This window comes from Anabrus simplex, chromosome 8 (genome assembly GCF_040414725.1).
Source record: "Anabrus simplex isolate iqAnaSimp1 chromosome 8, ASM4041472v1, whole genome shotgun sequence".
NCBI lineage: Eukaryota > Metazoa > Arthropoda > Insecta > Orthoptera > Tettigoniidae > Anabrus > Anabrus simplex.
The window spans coordinates 144,332,366-144,350,692 of record NC_090272.1 but is presented as its reverse complement, the minus strand read 5'-3'; positions in this window follow the sequence as shown (position 1 = coordinate 144,350,692).

Here is an 18,327-nt window from a genome sequence, read left to right as displayed (position 1 = left end):
TCACGTCCATGTAAGCGAAAGAGGACGGAGATTTTTAAATTCTTTCCAGCATATTGTAGACTTACCTCGTCTGTTCGAGACTGTGGGTCGACCGTACCCTCTCCTTTCTGTGATGAACCAAGGGCAGTGCACAATTTAGGTCGCGAACAGTCCCCGTTATATGGGGAAAAGGCACGTATAGTTCTAGATTGACATCAGTTTTGAAGATATGCGTGGCGTCTGTATTACATGGTGAGCTCAATTTATATGCGAGAAAAGAAGGTAAGAGGGAAGGTAACTCGCCGGCAGTCCACTATAGCACAATCATCGTGTTATCAACCGTGCAACGTCATTACAGATTTAGGAGCTTTACAATAGGCTGCATGCCAAGTTACAGCAAAATAAAACATTGGGAATGCAATGGTATTCTAGAAATGTAGGCTACTCAACTATATCCATGCTTTATGGTATTATAAATCGTGATATAATCATTTGGTGAAACGCTGTCATCAACATTGGTCGTTAGTTTTGTAGTGGGGTTGCAACGTACATATGATAAGCCTGTCAGATTACACTATCTACAAGATATAACAGTTTTACCCGATGATAGATATCTAGTGTCCTGTTTGTTGTTGTTGTTGTTGCTGCTGCTGTTTAAATTATGTCTTTCAATAACCGGCAATAACATTTTAAAATCTAGACTAATTGACATCAGCAGAACAACAACTTCATTGTCGACTTGCCAGCATTGAGAAAAACATTCACTATACAGTATATGATATAAACAAAAATGTTAAGACATATGAGCTGAAATAAACGGCGTCATTTAATACGGAATTACATATTTCTTTGAATTAGGACGACATCATTTTCCGTAAATCAGCAGCTTTATCTCCATGGCAACCGCAGTGGGCCCGCGCTCGTTACCACGGTAACCAAAACCCCTACTTCCTTCTCCCTACCCTGGCGAGCAGGGGAACACGTAAGTAAGTACAGGCACGGAACTTGGTATTAGAAGTATAAAGCAGACCCTACACGGTCAGTAATACTGATCAGTAATACTGAGTCAATAATACTGACAGTACGCATCAATATTGTAGCGACCTTACACGATCATTATTACTGTCAATATTTTGGTCAGTACCAGTGCACTAGCTTACCATTGCGGTATTCTCACTTTACAAATAAAGTCAATGACCATCACTACGGAATGAGATTTATAACTGGCAATTGTGTTATTCTATCAAAATGGATCGTAAAAGACGGGCATTTTGTAACTATCATATTAGTACTGCACGAAACGCAGTTTAAACGTAAACGATGGGTTAAAGATTGGCTTAGGAAAAGAGAAGAGTATTATCATATGAAGTGTTGAGGGAAACACAATATACCGAAGTAGAAGATTATCAGAACTATCTCCGAATGCGTGAGGGTACTTTTGCGAAATTACTACGAATGGTAGAGCGTTTTGTAATAAGGTAAAATACAAACATGCGGTGCTGTTTATCGGTGGCAGAGAGATTAGCGGTGACAGTGAGGTATCTTGCAACTGGTATAAATGTTGAAGATTTAAAGTTTTCCTCTATAGTGTCACCAGTTTCCATCAGTACAGCAGTTGTGGAAACATGCAAAGTATTGTGTCACGTTTATTCTGACAGCGTTTCATATAGCTCGATAAACTTTTGCAATAGGCCTACTTGACGGTTCCACAAGCACCTCTACTTGGCCTTGCTGAGAAACGCATTTGTCGTCCACCGCTGCTCCGTTGATACTGACAGAAATAATGACAAGCGCACTCACACGGTCAGTATAACTGTCAGTATCCCCACCACTCTACAGTACTGACGCTCGCAGATCAGGAAATCCGGATCTGCTTCAGTACTGGCCTTCATTCCATCATTCCAGTCCACACGCGATCAGTATTACTGTCAGTATTTTTCGGTACTGACAGTTTTATTGACCGTGTAGGGTCTGCTTAAGGAAATCATCAAAATATTATACCACACAAAGCATTTAATTCATGGTGACAAACAGGTGGAGGTTTCTATGAGAGGAGGTCAACCAGCACTGAGATGGATAGACCCCTTCATATCCAACATGAACATGCCACTGAAGGATCTCAAGTATATAGTTGAAGACCGAAAAATCTTCAGGCAGTCCATCCATGCAGTTGCCAGGAGTCGACGTCGACTTGATGGCACCTTATTATCATCAACAAACATTCGCAGAATGATTTTGTAGCATGTAGGACCACCCGCAGTGGTGAGACAGGCTGTGATACGGTCGGGCATGGAGCCATGCAGATGTCGGATGTTCTGGCCGGTACAAGTGACCGTCCAAATCTGCCGTAGTTGCCGCTGGCTGTAGTTGCTGTAAAATATAGACTCAGATGTTCACCACGGCCGAGAAACCTGCACACCTTGCTGGCCAAGTTAAGATGTTGCTATCCCGAAGGCAGGACAACACTGAGGAAACTTCGCCAAGAGTCAACAGCAAATGATATGAAAGTCATAGCATATGCAGATGATGTAATGATATAGGAAGAAAATGAAGAAAAATTGGAAGAACAACTAAATATCTGTCAGAGGGCAATTGAAGAAGCAGGCATGGGCATAAGTTTAACGAAAAGTGAGGTAATGAAAATCAGTAGAGGAAACAAAAAATGGATGTTAGGTGTAATGGAAAATTATTAAAGAAGTAGATGCTTTCAAATACCTAGGAAGTAAGCTAACTGGAAAAGGAAACATCAAAGAAGAGATTTCGAAGAGGTTAGGAAATTACTCAAAATTTTATTACTGTGTAACAGACATATATTAATTAGAAATTGGAAAGTACCTACCAAAGCAAAAATCATGATATATAAATGGTATTATTTACCAATATTGACCTATGGAGCAGAATGTTGGACTTGACAAAAACAAAAGATCTGAGTAGGTTACAAGTGACAGAGATGCTCTTTCTACGAGGAATCTTGGGTAACACAAGGAGGGACAAGATAAGAAATAAAACCAGACGAAACACGCTACAGATCAATCCTATAAAAGAAACTATGGAGAGAAATAGGCTGAAATGGTTCGGCCACGTCAAAAAAATGGGACAAGAAAAATGACCAATAAGAGCTCTGGAATGGACAGAATCAGGAAGAAGACCAATTGGAAGACCAGGAACAAGATGGAGGGATCAGGTGGAGGATGACGTAAATCGGAGAGGACTACAGTGGCAGACAGTGATGAACTCAACCGTCTGAGCCACTCAGCCCGGCACAATTGGGTGACTAAAGTTTTCAGCGCCTACATTTTGTAAATCTTGTCTCAGCTTTAAATGTTCCTCCTATAGTCACCCCGTTAGTATGGGATTAGCTGCTGTATCATTGGGCCTTAAGTGCTGGTGTTTCGCCTCCTTGCCTTTTGTTTAAGACCTGTCAAGTACAACCTTTTCTTTTTAAAGACCTTGTAGTATGGGTAATTATGCCCCTGTTTATTTTGTACCATTCATACGGTAACTGTTTCTTCGGTTTAGTTCCCTTTGGGAACAGTGACTACTATTATTGTTGATTAATGATGAAAAGTTTGAAATGGAGTCATCCATTGGGTTGTCTAGTGTAAATCTAGTGTGTCAAAAGAAACTGATCATCCCTTAGCGGCTAGACTCTCGTATTTGTAGCTCAGACTTCTGTAAAGTGTGCATGCTCGGAGCAAATCTTGCTCTTTCAAGATATTGTACCTGTCAGGAACAGTAATGCTCTTCTCTATGTAATTTATCGACCTGATTTCAGGACTTCTAAGTCCCAGATATTATAAGAGCTGACGAGATCATCATTAACCTATCCAGTTGTTCTTTTATCCTATTAGATTTTCTGAATTCTCAATTTTAAGAAAGGAAAGATAAAATTTCGAAACCTAATCAGGATTCTTAACAATTCTTATCACCAGGCCGCATCCAGCGGTTAGCACTACTGGTGGGAGCAATTATTCCGATTATTCTAAAATCCCTTTAATATCGTCAGTAGCCTCGCGATTCCGGGAAAGCGCCGAATATCTATTAACCTCCCGACTCCAACGCGCAGTGATCATTGCGTGGAGGGCCCACTGTACCTATCACAGCATGTTTATTACTTACAACTGCATATTAGATTGATTTGTTCACCACTAACAGTACAGGGTCTAACTTGGAGGTGAGCTCTGTATAGACTCTTTGGATATAAAGAATGATGATGATAAAATTTCCAAACTTGTTATGTTAAATGGTGCTCGAAGTAATCCTTTGTCCAGCCATTCAACCCAGGTGCTTCCTCTTCCTCTGTGAACCACGGAAATTCCAGTATCTATACAGGTGAAGTCAAACTCCACCGACAAATGTTCGGAGGTTGCTCAGGGATAGTTTCGGAGTATATTGATATAAGCGATCCGTGCTCTCCGGTGGCTGGTTCCAGAGTAATTGCATTTCATTTGTTTTGTTGCCCCAATTAGCTTAGTATCTGTATTGCACTGAAAATAATAATACTAATAATAGTTTTACGTCCGTCCTAAATATTAGTTCTTGATAGACGCCGGGGTGTCGGAATTTTGTACCGCGAAATTCATTTAGCGCGCCGGAAGCCAACGACACAGAGTCGTTACCCATAAGGAAACAGTTTTGTTCTGAGAGAACAGTTTGAACACACTGTGACAAAAGTGTAAGTGTTTCGTCTGAGCGTTGTTACATTACTCTGTGTTTTGTGTTGTACGTTTTGGATTTTGCATATTACAGGCTTTTTTACTGTTGTGAAGGTATATTTAGAGAAATAATAAGGTTGATTGGGGTAAAACACGGAATAAATCATAATTACATTATTACTACGCAACAAGCCATCGGATAGCACGCGTCCCTTATACCAATATACTCAGAAGGTATCTCTGAACAACATCCAAAAGTTTGTCGGTGGTGTTTGGCTTCACGCTGTATATCGTCGTCACGAGGATATTATGCAATCCCAGCAATTCACTGGTATTCTGAATACCACATGTTCGTCGCGACCCACCTGTTGCTGAATGATAAATCTTTTACTGCTGCCCCTTTCACTTTGCATATTCCTGACCATATGTAGGGGAAATATCCTCACCCAACTGTGAAATAATTTTCCTTCAATTGACAGCTCTGGACTGTTGTATCACTGACATTCAAACACTTGAAGCGAATCGAACATGAATAAATAAAACTCGCACAGTGCAAAATGAAACTAACAACCACGTATATGTACAGTATGTTAGTAACGAAGCACTTCAACAACCTGACTGAAATATGAATTTTATACCTACTACAGTGATAATCGCCAAATACTTTAATATGATAATACCGGACAGCTTGCTGTTTTCAGTGAGAAAGTCGATAGTGCTGCTACCTACATGGCTTGGTGTGACCAACTCTTCAATAACATATTGTCATTTGTATGATTCTTGGCGCACTGCCGTGTTGTTTATAATGTATCAGTGTTTGTCACTAAATAATCTTACATTGCAGTTATATTTCAAGAAAAGTGTTATGCGCTGAACAAATTACCCACAAGCTAATGGGCATGGGAACTGATAAGGACAGCAAGTATTAAAAAAGTTATGACCTCGCATCTGTGTTGAGGTTACATTCTATGACCCTTATATTAAGAAAATCAATCAAATACTCTACTGAAATGTTAGTGGGACGTAAAAACAATAATATTAACTTATATGGAACTCTAGTATACTCAAACTTGAGGGTCTACATTGTTAAACAGTACCATAAATTTCACAAACGAAAATTTGTGGGCCTGTAGCGTAATGGTTATCGCGGTAGTCTTGAAATTGAAAATTGAAGGCCACGAGTTTCGAATCCAGTCAGTTTTTTACTGTAAGAAAATAATAATAATAATAATAATAATAATAATAATAATAATAATAATATTCTTTACGTCCCACTAAGTATTTTTACGGTTTCCGGAGACGCCGAGGTGCCGGAATATAGTCCCGCAGGAATTCTTTTACATGCCAATAAATCTACCTACACGAGGCTGACGTATTTGAGCACCTTCAAATACCACCGGACTGAGCCAGGATCGAACCTGCCAAAATTGGATCGGAAGGCCATCGCATCCACCGTCTGAGCCACTCAGCCCGGCGTAAGAAAATTCTTCTTCTTTATCTGTTTATCCTCCAGGGTCGGTTTTTCCCTCGGACTCAGCCATGGATCCCACCTCTACCGCCTTAAGGGCAGTGTCTTGGAGCTTCAGAATCTGGGTCGGGGGATATACCTGGGGAGGGTGACCAGTACCTCGCCCAGGCGACCTCACCTGCTATGCTAAACAGGGGCGTTGCGGGGGCATAGGGAGATTGGAAGGGATGGACAAGGAAGAGGGAAGGAAGCGGCCGTGGCCTTAAGTTAGGTACCATCCGGCATTTGCCTGGAGAAGGATGGCCACTTCCAGGATGGCTGAGGTGAGAATCGAACCCACCTCTATTCAGTTGACCTTCCGAGGCTGAGAGGACCCCGTTCCAGCCCTCGTACCACTTTTCATTTTCGTGGCAGAGCCTGGAATCGAACCCGGGCCTCCGGGGGTATTAGCTCATGACATGAACCACTACACCACAGAAGCGGGCAAGACAATTATTTCAGTGTATTACAGGCATAGGCTTGAGCACCAGTCCAACTAATTTAATACGTGTGTACTGTAATGCTTCATGCATAAATTTGAGAAAGAGACTTTAGGAAATTCTGAACACTTCTTCCTTGTCAAGAACATCCTAGTTCACTCACCGTAACCCCAATGTATTATACATATTATGTATTTCTGTCTTCAGAGGTAAAACAGAAAATTCAAAGTAAGTTACAGCAAAAACGAGAGAGCAGCGTGAGCTGAGTTCTCCTGTAGCATTCGGGAAGATTGGCCGTATCGAAGAAGAAGAAGAATAAGAAAAAGAAGAAATAATGGATCAAAACTCCTGTTCCTTAATTACAGCTTCTCTTTCCCAAAATTGTAATAAATCATGGATGTTGTTAAGTTATCTTCCCGCTCTGGCGCTTTGGCTGAATGGTTAGCGCTTCGGAGTGCTGGATCTCTTCCATTTCCCTTCTGATTAGTGTTAATAGAGGATGGCTGGCCAATTGTACTTCCTCTTAAAAAATAATCACCACCACGGAAAGGTCAGCGTATTGGCCTTCGGTTCAGAGGACCCTGGTACGATTCCCGACTGAGTTGGAGATTTTATTCGCGTCTGTTAATTCCTGTATATCGGGAGCTACGGGTTTGTGTTCGTATACATACGCATCTTCAAATATATACAACACATCACACGAGAAACAACCACAGAAACACGAGGTAGTGAATATATATCCCTCCACATACGATTGGTGGTAGGAAAGGCATCCGGCCGCAAAACTAGGCTAAGTCCATACAACGTCCTTCGCCAGGCTAGAACAAACTGGAGAGAGTAGGTAGTTGTTAAATATTTCCCCCAGAGGATGGCTGGATCCTCAAACAAATGCTGCTTTTAATTTTCAAGACATAGCGAAAGGCACGGCTAACATAATGCTCGTTCGGAGGTTTATGAAAGAGGCATTTCATATTTTAAAATGTCATTCTTAATTATTATGATTATCCAATTTATTATTTTAACAAAAATATTTCCCATGAGTGTAGTGCATTCCTCTCAGCTGTAGCAGAGACTAGTATGCAGTTCACACCAACACGCTAGATGTCACCACCATCGCTGTTCGCACTCGACTCAATGGTGTTGAGATAGAGCTGTCCGGTATTGGTGTATTAAAGTATTTGTAATCGCTCTCCTTTAATCGCAAGCCCGTCCAGATTAGAAGCAATGTCTCGTCGTTTTCTAGAGATGTGGATTTAAAAAAGTACGGAGAAGGCTTGCACAGTTTTTGAACAGAGAATTGAACTTTTTGGTGCATATTGAAAGCTTCGATGATATTCAGATATTTATGATCACCCAACGAAAATAATGAAATGAAACGGAGTATGGTTTTTAGTGCCGGCAGAGTCCGAGGATAGGTGCGGCTCGCCAGGTGCAGGTCTTTTTATTTGACTCCCGTAGGCGACCTACGCGTCGTGATGAGGATGGAGTGATGAAGACGACACAAGCACCCAGCTATCGTGCCAGCGAAATTAATCAATAATGGTTAAAATTCCAGATCCTGCCGGGAATCGAACCCGGGACCCCTGTGACCAAAGACCAGAATGCTAACCATTTACCCATAGAGCCGGACCCCCAACGAAAATGCATAAAAATGACAAAATAATAACGCAAAACAAAGAAAATGGCTTTAAAAACAAGAAATTAAATGTAAAGATATACTGAAAGTGACAAAATATTGAGGCCAAACTAAAAAAATGGTACCTAAAATAAAAAATAGAAAAAATACGAACATATGACTTAATAAGCACGCATTTCTGTAATCAGGGGATCATGATTAGGATTTATACATGGTGATCGGAAACAACGCGAGCACTAGAGTGTTGGTCATAGTGAAAACTAATTTGAAGAAGTATTTCTGTATCTCGCCCCGTTGTCATTTTATCAGCCGCTGAAGACTTTTTTAAATTATTATTTGGCTTTTGGTCCATCGACCATACAGCCAGCAAAAAACATTACAAATTAACAAGTCATACAGTAATATATATATACACACATATGACAGACACAGGAATGAAATTACATAAATAGCAGACAGAAAGAACACCTGAAAGTCTCTTTCACTTCACAAACTCCCTGGATGTTCTGACATTTACTTTTTTTTAACATGACTAAAATCAATATAAATGTCTGATAAAATAAGAGCGGAAAAAAGACAAATTATATATTTAAAACGCTATATTTGAGAAATTGTGCTGAAGTCATTTAAATTCTCTGTTTGATAGGAGAAAGAAGAACTGGCACGCTGGTTAGAGACAGTCTCCTTCACACTACATATTCCTTGAATATTCTGACACTCACAATTCATGATTTGCACTTTTTCCTTGAACGTGACGAAAACCATTACGAATTTTTGATTAAGAGAGATAAAAACTAAAAGAAGTAGGACATGAATTAGATATTTAGATCACTATTTTTGAGAAATTCGGCTAAAATCGCATATACTCTCTTGTTTGCAGAAGAAAGAAGAACTGGCACACTGGTGGGAAATGGAGTTCCAATTTTAATCAATTTTGAGAGCATTACTGTTCGTGCACCACTGTACTTTGAACAAACAAATACAACGTGGTTCAAATCTGCGACACACGGAGGGTCATACTCACACGTGGGAGAGTCCAAGCTGCTGAAGTTAGTCGATTAGATTGCCTCGCGAGTAAATTCAAGTGGGTTTTGAGATGCGGTGTTGCTAAATCTGCACGTGACTGGAGACCAGCAAGAGACCAACAATCGAAGAAACAAAAATTTTACCATGGGAGGGATTTAATTACAGAGCTCCGAGGTGACAACATCGCGCCATAACAAGTGCGCTACAGTGACACCGGCTGAAATCCACGGTGTTTTTGTACACTGACTGACAGAGCAAATGCAACACCAAGAAGGAGTGGTCAGAACTTTATGCCAATTGCAGGGTAGACTGACGTCACTGAGGTATGCTCATGATGTGAAATGCGCCGCTGTGCTGCGCACGTAGCGAACGATAAATGGGACACGGCGTTGGCGAATGGCCCACTTCGTACCGTGATTTCTCAGCCGACAGTCATTGTAGAACGTGTTGTCGTGTGCCACAGGACACGTGTATAGCTAAGAATGCCAGGCCGCCGTCAACGGAGGCATTTCCAGCAGACAGACGACTTTACGAGGGGTATGGTGATCGGGCTGAGAAGGGCAGGTTGGTCGCTTCGTCAAATCGCAGCCGATACCCATAGGGATGTGTCCACGGTGCAGCGCCCGTGGCGAAGATGGTTGGCGCAGGGACATGTGGCACGTGCGAGGGGTCCAGGCGCAGCCCGAGTGACGTCAGCACGCGAGGATCGGCGCATCCGCCGCCAAGCGGTGGCAGCCCCGCACGCCACGTCAACCGCCATTCTTCAGCATGTGCAAGACACCCTGGCTGTTCCAATATCGACCAGAACAATTTCCCGTCGATTGGTTGAAGGAGGCCTGCACTCCCGGCGTCCGCTCAGAAGACTACCATTGACTCCACAGCATAGACGTGCACGCCTGACGTGGTGCCGGGCTAGAGCGACTTGGATGAGGGAATGGCGGAACGTCGTGTTCTCCGATGAGTCACGCTTCTGTTCTGTCAGTGATAGTCACCGCAGACGAGTGTGGCGTCGGCGTGGAGAAAGGTCAAATCCGGCAGTAACTGTGGAGCGCCCTACCGCTAGACAACGCGGCATCATGGTTTGGGGCGCTATTGCGTGTGATTCCACGTCACCTCTAGTGCGTATTCAAGGCACGTTAAATGCCCACCGCTACGTGCAGCATGTGCTGCGGCCGGTGGCACTCCCGTACCTTCAGGGGCTGCCTAATGCTTTGTTTCAGTAGGATAATGCCCGCCCACACACTGCTCGCATCTCCCAACAGGCTCTACGAGGTGTACAGATGCTTCCGTGGCCAGCGTACTCTCCGGATCTCTCACCAATCGAACACGTGTGGGATCTCATTGGACGCCGTTTGCAAACTCTGCCCCAGCCTCGTACGGACGACCAACTGTGGCAAATGGTTGACAGAGAATGGAGAACCATCCCTCAGGACACCATCCGCACTCTTATTGACTCTGTACCTCGACGTGTTTCTGCGTGCATCGCCGCTCGCGGTGGTCCTATATCCTACTGAGTCGATGCCGTGCGCATTGTGTAACCTGCATATCGGTTTGAAATAAACATCAATTATTCTTCCGTGCCGACTCTGTTTTTTCCCCAACTTTCATCCCTTTCGAACCACTCCTCCTTGGTGTTGCATTTGCTCTGTCAGTCAGTGTATTTAATGCTGATTTCTCGGCGTGGCTCTCAAGGCGGTCTGAGGCCACTTGCAGATCCAACACCGCAAAGCTCATTTGAATTCGCCCGTGAACCTATCGAATTGGCTAACTTCAAGAGCGAGATATTGATTTAAAAAAAAATATTTATCAGTACGACCAACACTTTCACGCTCGTTTGCCAGATTCACGTTGTTTCCTACCACTCTCTATACAAATTAGCAAAGCGTACGTTGCACCAGTTAAAATATGCCAAAAAAAAAAAAAAAAAAAAAAAAATCCAGGACCTGGTTATGACATTCCCGCGTGGGTGGGGCATACAGTAGAATACATCCACGGTAAACCCTGCCTGTGCCGGGCTGAGTGGCTCAGACGGTTAAGGCGCTGGCCTTCTGACCCCAACTTGGTAGGTTCGATCCTGGCTCAGTCCGGTGGTATTTGAAGGTGCTCAAATACGTCAGCCTCGTGTCGGTAGATTTACTGGCACGTAAAAGAACTCCCGCGGGACTAAATTCCGGCACCTCGGCGTCTCCGAAAACCGTAAAAGAGCAGTTAGTGGGACGTAAAACAAATAACATTATTTTTAAAAAAACCTGCCTGTTGCAAGGGGTGATCGTGTTTCACTGCACAGGGGCTCGGAACTACAAGTTTGCATTCGTGACCGCAGCACCCATAGTTGTGTCTAACATTAATTTCACTTTCTTACGCCATCCTCCTCGTTCATATCTTTTCAATAATGTTATTGGTTTGACGTCCTACTAACTAACTTAAGGTTTTCAGAGACACTGGGATGCCGGAGTTTTGTCCCACAGGAGTTATTTTACATGTCGATAAATCTACCGACACGATGCTGGCTTACTTGAGGACCATCAAATTCCACTGATTGAACCAGAATCGAACCAACCAACTTGAGCTCAGAAGTCCAGTACTTCACCGTCTGAGCTACTCAACCCGGCTTTCATCTTCCCTTGGGCAATTCTTGTTTTCTTCCAATACCTATGAGTTTAGGCTTGCGAGGCTTTGGTAGATTTTAAATTTCGCGTCCGTTCTGCCTCTTCCCTTTGTTTAGCCGATATCTTCATTCACTGAAATGTTGGATGTAACATTTCTCTTCTGATTAATATTAAGCCGGGCTGAGTGGCTCAGATGGTTGAGGCGGTGGCCTTCTGAACCCAGCTTGGCACGTCCGATCTTGGCTCAGACCGGTGGTATTTGGAGGTGCTCAAATACGTCAGCCTCGTGTCGGTAGATTTACTGGCACGTAAAAGAACTCCTGCGGAACTAAATTCAGGCACCTCGGCGTCTCCGAAAACCGTAAAAGTAGTTAGTGGGACGTAAATCCAATATCATTATTGATTAATATTAAGAGGGTATGCCTGTCTATAGTCTGTTGCAAATAAGATGCTGTTTGCGTTACGGTCGGTTTCATGAAGTGAAGATATTTTTCCCTGGCAAAAGCGATGAAATGTTCCACGGAATGCAACGCATTGAATGGGATAGCAGCCGCCTTGTTGGGCAAGTCTTGAGTAACCTGCCGAGGCCAAAACGCTTCCCATTTGACACAGATTATGTTGTCCTTCCTCTTCAAATAACAATAACAGCCTAAATCATCATTCTGTGTTTTATAATATTTCGCTCCGTAAGAATTAACGTGAGCCTCCGTGGCTCAGGTGGTATCGCGCCGGGCTTTCGCCGCTGGGTTCCGTGCTTCAAATCCCGGTCACTCTATGTGAGATTTGTGCTGGACAAAGTGGAGGCGGGACAGGTTTTTCTTCCGCTACTCCGATTTTTCCCTGTCATCTTTCATTCCAACAACACACACCATTTCATTTCATCTGTTGTTCATTAATCATTGTCCCAGAGGAGTGCGACAGGCTTCGGCAGCCAGCACAGTTCCTATCCTCGCCGCTACATGGGTGCTTCATTCATGTCATTCCTGACCCAGTCAAATGACTGGAAACAGGCTGTGGATTTTTTAAGAGTTAACTTGTTTATTTTAAAGCTAGCTCTCATGTACGCCTTGTTGAAGGGTTAGTTCTCGTAATTACAACCATAATGCCATCTAGTGGACTTGAGTGGCTGTAAAAGATAAATTTTGGATGACCCGGAAATTTTTTCTTTCAGCTCGGCGATATTACGACATTCGAAGCTAGACTTTTATAACAGCCCCTCTCCTCCGGTAATCTCCGCCGTACCCTTTACGGTTTCTGTTTCCTTCAATCTCTGAGTGATCATTTTTTCACATTTTACTTCCCATTCCGACAGTCTACATTACCTTCCAAATTTATTTATTTAGTGTATGGCTTTTAGTGCAGGGAGTAACTAGAGTATGGTTCCAGTGTATGGGACCCTTACCAGGATTACTTGATTCAGGAATTGGAATAAATCCGAAGAAAAGCGGCTCGATTTGTTCTGGGCGATTTCCGACAAAAGAGTAGCGTTACAAACATGTTGCAAAGTTTGGGCTGGGAACACTTGGGAGAAAGGAGACGAGCTGGTCGACTAAATGGTATGTTCCGAGCTGTCAGTGGAGAGATGGCGTGGGAGGACATCAGTAGACGAATAAGTCTGGGTGGTTTCTTTAAAAGTAGGAAAGATCACAATATGAAGATAAAGTTGGAATTCAAGAGGACAAATTGGGGGCAAATATTCGTTTATAGGAAGGGGAGTTAGGGATTGGAATAACTTACCAAGGGAGATGTTCAATAAATTTCCAATTTCTTTACAATCATTTAAGAAAAGGCTAGGAAAACAACAGAAATGGAATCTGCCACCTGGGCGACTGCCCTGAATGCAGATCAGTAGTGATTGACTGATTGATTGGAGTGTCCGAGGATATGTTCGGCTCTCCCTGTGTAGATCTTTCTATGTGTCTCCTATGGGCGACCTGCATGTCAGCGTGTGAAATTATTGTGATAATGAGGTAGGGAAAGAGTGCCGGTATATATCCTACTCCTGTCGAATAATACTAAGAGGTCTGCTCAAGGTTAAACTTCGCCATCCGACGGACGAATCACCATCGACAGCGTCATATGCCCTACAGCATATGAACTCTCCGGAGAGATCTGGAAATAAACTGAGGCTTTTGGGACGCAATCTAGTGATTAGAAGTTGTGTATAGCACCACCCCTCCTACCCTGATGGCCAACATTCTGATGGCGATTTTTTTCCACCTGCCAGTCTCAAACAGGCTAACGACAGTGTCGGGCCGTAAAGACCTAACGCCTCAATGATCTTAGCCACCAGACTGGCTATCTTAGTGATATAAAAAAATTCGTGTGGCTATTTCTAGCCGTGTGCAGCCCTTACAAGGCAGACCCTCCGATGAGGGTGGGCGGCATCTGCCATGTGTAAGTAACTGCGTGTTATTGTGGTGTAGGATAGTGTTATGTGTGGTGTATGAGTTGTAAGGATGTTGCGGACAGCACTAACACCCAGCCCCCGGGATATTCGAATTAGCCAATGAAGGTTAAAATCCCCGACCCGGCCGGGAATTGAACCCGGGACCCTCTGAAGCGAAGGCCAGTACGCTAACCATTGAGCCAACGAGTCGGACATCTTCGTGATGAATACAGGCTTGTGACCGCCCGGATTTTCAGCTTGTAAGAAAACAAACACAGTAACCATCGCCAGTTACTTTGTCACCATGAAGACTGAACGTATTTCCACGTCAGCGACGCTCACAGTTGCAGGACTTTGCAGTAAAAATCTAAATCATGAATATCTCCATTAGTTTAGTTTTCAGGGTAAAAATATATTCCTTCGAAAATCGTAAACGTAGTTAGCGAGACGTAAAGCAAATAACGTTATTAATTACAAATTTATCAGAAATAAAATATTAAAGACTGAGCGAGTGGGCTACACTTAGTAGCTGTCCCCTTGCATTCGGAAGAGAGTGGGTTTGAACTACACTGTCGGCATTCCTGAAGATGATATTCCATGGTTTCCAATTTTCACATGAGGCAAATGCCTGGACTGTATCTTAATTAAGGTCACGGTCACTTCCTTCTCAGGGCCGATGATCTTCGATGTTAGGCCCCTTTAAACAACAAGCACCATCACTTCCTTCTCACTCCTAGCCCTTTCCATTCCCATCGTCGCCATAAGACCTCTCTGTGTCGGTGCGACTTAAATAACTTAATAAAAATAATTTTAAAATTGAATTTTCTATAATTCTCTTCTGTATACGATTTAGATATATTTAATATTTCCAGAGATATTTGACAGTTTGTGAAAAATGTAATCATTACGAATATCTCTTCGTGCGGTAAAAACACATCAAGCATGAAAGGTCGGAAATATATTTTTATGACGTTTATTTTGTTCATTTGATCGAAGCAGCTACAGTAATATCGAATCGTATATATCCGAATGCACACTGACGCTACGCTTGAACTTAAATACGGAATTTCGAGAAGTGCAGTTCGGCTATTCTGCTGTGACGATGTGACAAATAAATATGAATGAATTGAATCTGTTTTCAAATATCTTTTACCTAATCCTTCATAGAAACCAATAAAATTATTAAACAAAAATTTTAATTGTACTGGCAAAATTATAGTTCAGTTTATGTAGATTGTGTTATTTCTACTATATTCTTTCTTTTGTGAGCAAAATAAATTTTGGTATCGTCACAATCAAAACCTTTGCAATTTGGGAGATTCGTGTGCACAAACATACACACCACATATATTTTGTGGAGGGAATGTTATTAGTCGTCGAGATTCATCTGATGGTAGTGAAAGAGTGGAGTCGTGTGTAATTACTTGAAAAGCGGTGTTGCTTCAATGTGCGGTTTAAGCAGTGCACAGTGATTAGCAATTAGCTGCTGAGTGGAGATACGCTTAACGGTTTGTTGGAAACTAGAGATGAGCAAAGCAATACTTCTCCCTGAACGCCGTCCAACGGTTCACACACAGAAAAGAACCGGCTTACCGAAACAGTTCAGCGGCTCATCAACCTGTTTGAAAACCATGTCAGAGGAGTATATCTGAAAACGAAATTACACATTCAGATTTGTTTGAAAAATCAGAAATTAAAAAAAAACTAAGTTCCTATGGTGGGAATTAGATATTTTTCACCAATAGAGCATATCAAAAAAAGATCAGATGTAAGGCTTTTCAGGCGTTTTCTCTATTAACCAGCACCTCGTCTTAGGTCTGACACTAGACTCATCAGAGTGGGATGTGTCAGACCCTACCCACTGACGCTGGGGTGTATATCAAATTTCTTTTATCTAATCCTTGATAAATACCAATACAATTATTAAACAAAATTTTAATTGTACTGGCAAAATTATAGTTCAGTTTATGTAGTTTATGTGTACACCCCAGCGTCAGTGGGTAGGGTCTGACACATTCCACTCTACCGGGCGAGTTGGCCGTGCGACGTAGAGGCGCGCTGCTGTGAGCTTGCATACGTGAGATAGTAGGTTCGAATCCCACTATCGGCAGCCCTGAAGATGGTTTTCCGTGGTTTCCCATTTTAACACCAGGCAAATGCTGGGGCTGTACCTTAATTAAGGCCACGGCCGCTTCCTTCCAACTCCTAGGCCTTTCCTATCCCATAGTCGCCATAAGACCTATCTGTGTCGGTGCGACGTAAAGCCCCTAGCAAAAAAAAAAAAAAAAAGACACATCCCACTCTGATGAGTCTAGTGTCAGACCTAAGACGAGGTGCTGGTTAATAGAGCAAACGCCTGAAAAGCCTCACATCTGATCTGCAAATCAGATTATTACGAGTGTAAAATGATCACAGACTTGAAAAGTTACTATTTGAGATTGAATGTAATTTATTATTGTTTATAACGTCATAATCTCACGTAATTTGAAAATGCTCTATACAAAGAACCATAGTAGTTTAATATAATGGAGTCCGGATTATTCTTTCGTGTTACAGGTGTTAGCAATGTATTGTGTTTTATAATATGCGGTAGAACGGGTCTTTGACATTATTACACTGGCTGTGGTATGAGCGATGTTTGTAATGCTATTTCTTATGCAGAGGATCCCTTTGACGAATAGTGTGAATATACGCCTCTCTAAAATATTTTCGAGTTCTACCAATCCTGAACTGTAGATTCACTTTTGCTTGAGACTTCCCGCATGGAACCTGAAGTTTGAATCTACGGTACCAGCTTATTACTCTGTCCTGCGATTTTCGCTCTCAGCGGCAACGCTGACGTTGTCGATAAGCGTTTCATAAGGCGATGAGTATTTCGCTTCTGCGCCGAACCAGTATTACTTAGAATTATCCAGAATGATGTGTTGTGAAATTAATTTGATACCACATAACAAATTATTCGTGAGTTACTTGCCTAATCTGTAATATGCTTTCAGCCACATTAGAGTTATTTGTCACGAATTATTAGGCTTCTAAGCGACTAATTTTGAAAAAAATAGCGGTTTTGAACATAAAATTTTAATTCTGGAGGGAATTTCCTTACTGCAATTAAAAACTGCAAATAGTTTGACACTATTCTCCGTATTGTTGAGACTATCGATACTTCGCACCTCACCTTATTCACCTCCTAACTGGACTCTGGTGGCATATCATGTTTAAGCTTTAGAGTGTTACTTGTTCTGTTAAAGAATGTGATGTATTAATATAACTAAATACAACTTGTGAGCAAATCACGCAGTATTTCTTAGATTCAAATCGGCCACATCAGCTTTCATACTTGGGTCATTATCAGTTGTAACAACAGGGATTTTTTTAGAATCTGTTTTACGTCGCACCGACACAGATAGGTCTTATGGCGATGATGGGGTAGGAAAGGACTGGGAGTGGGAAGGAAGCAACCGTGGCCTTAATTTAAGGTACAGCCCCAGCATTTGCCTGGTGTGAAAATGGGAACCCATGGAAAACCATCTTCAGGGCCGCCGACAGTGGGGTTCGAACCCACTATCTCTCGAATGCAAGCTCACAGCCGCGCGTCCCTAAGCGCACGGCCAACTCGCCTGGTACGGATTTCTTAATGCATGGAAAATTTTCTAGAAAATTGTTAATCCATGTTTATAAAATTTCGAAAATTCAGTTAAAAATTATAGGATTTGATCTACCTCATCAATGTGAACTGTAAATGCAAAAATATTGGCATTATTATCAATCCGTTGCTCGCTTTAATCTCTTCTAAAATATAGATTGTTAGAAGTTAGCAAATTCGAAATATTTCAAAAGGCCGATGTTGTTTAAGGAACCTACATTTGTTTAAAATTTACTCGATAAGATCGTTTTCCGTAATTGATTATTTAGAAACCTATTCTTCCAGACTGGTAATGGACGGACAACACACTCAGGGATGATTGAAACTGAGACGTCGTTTGAGAGGAGACTGTTGTTCGTCTTGTCTGAGTGGTCCGGTGAGATACTGACATGCTTGAAGGGCTGGAGAGTGGCGTACAGTCTGAGCAATTACTCGGTTGATTT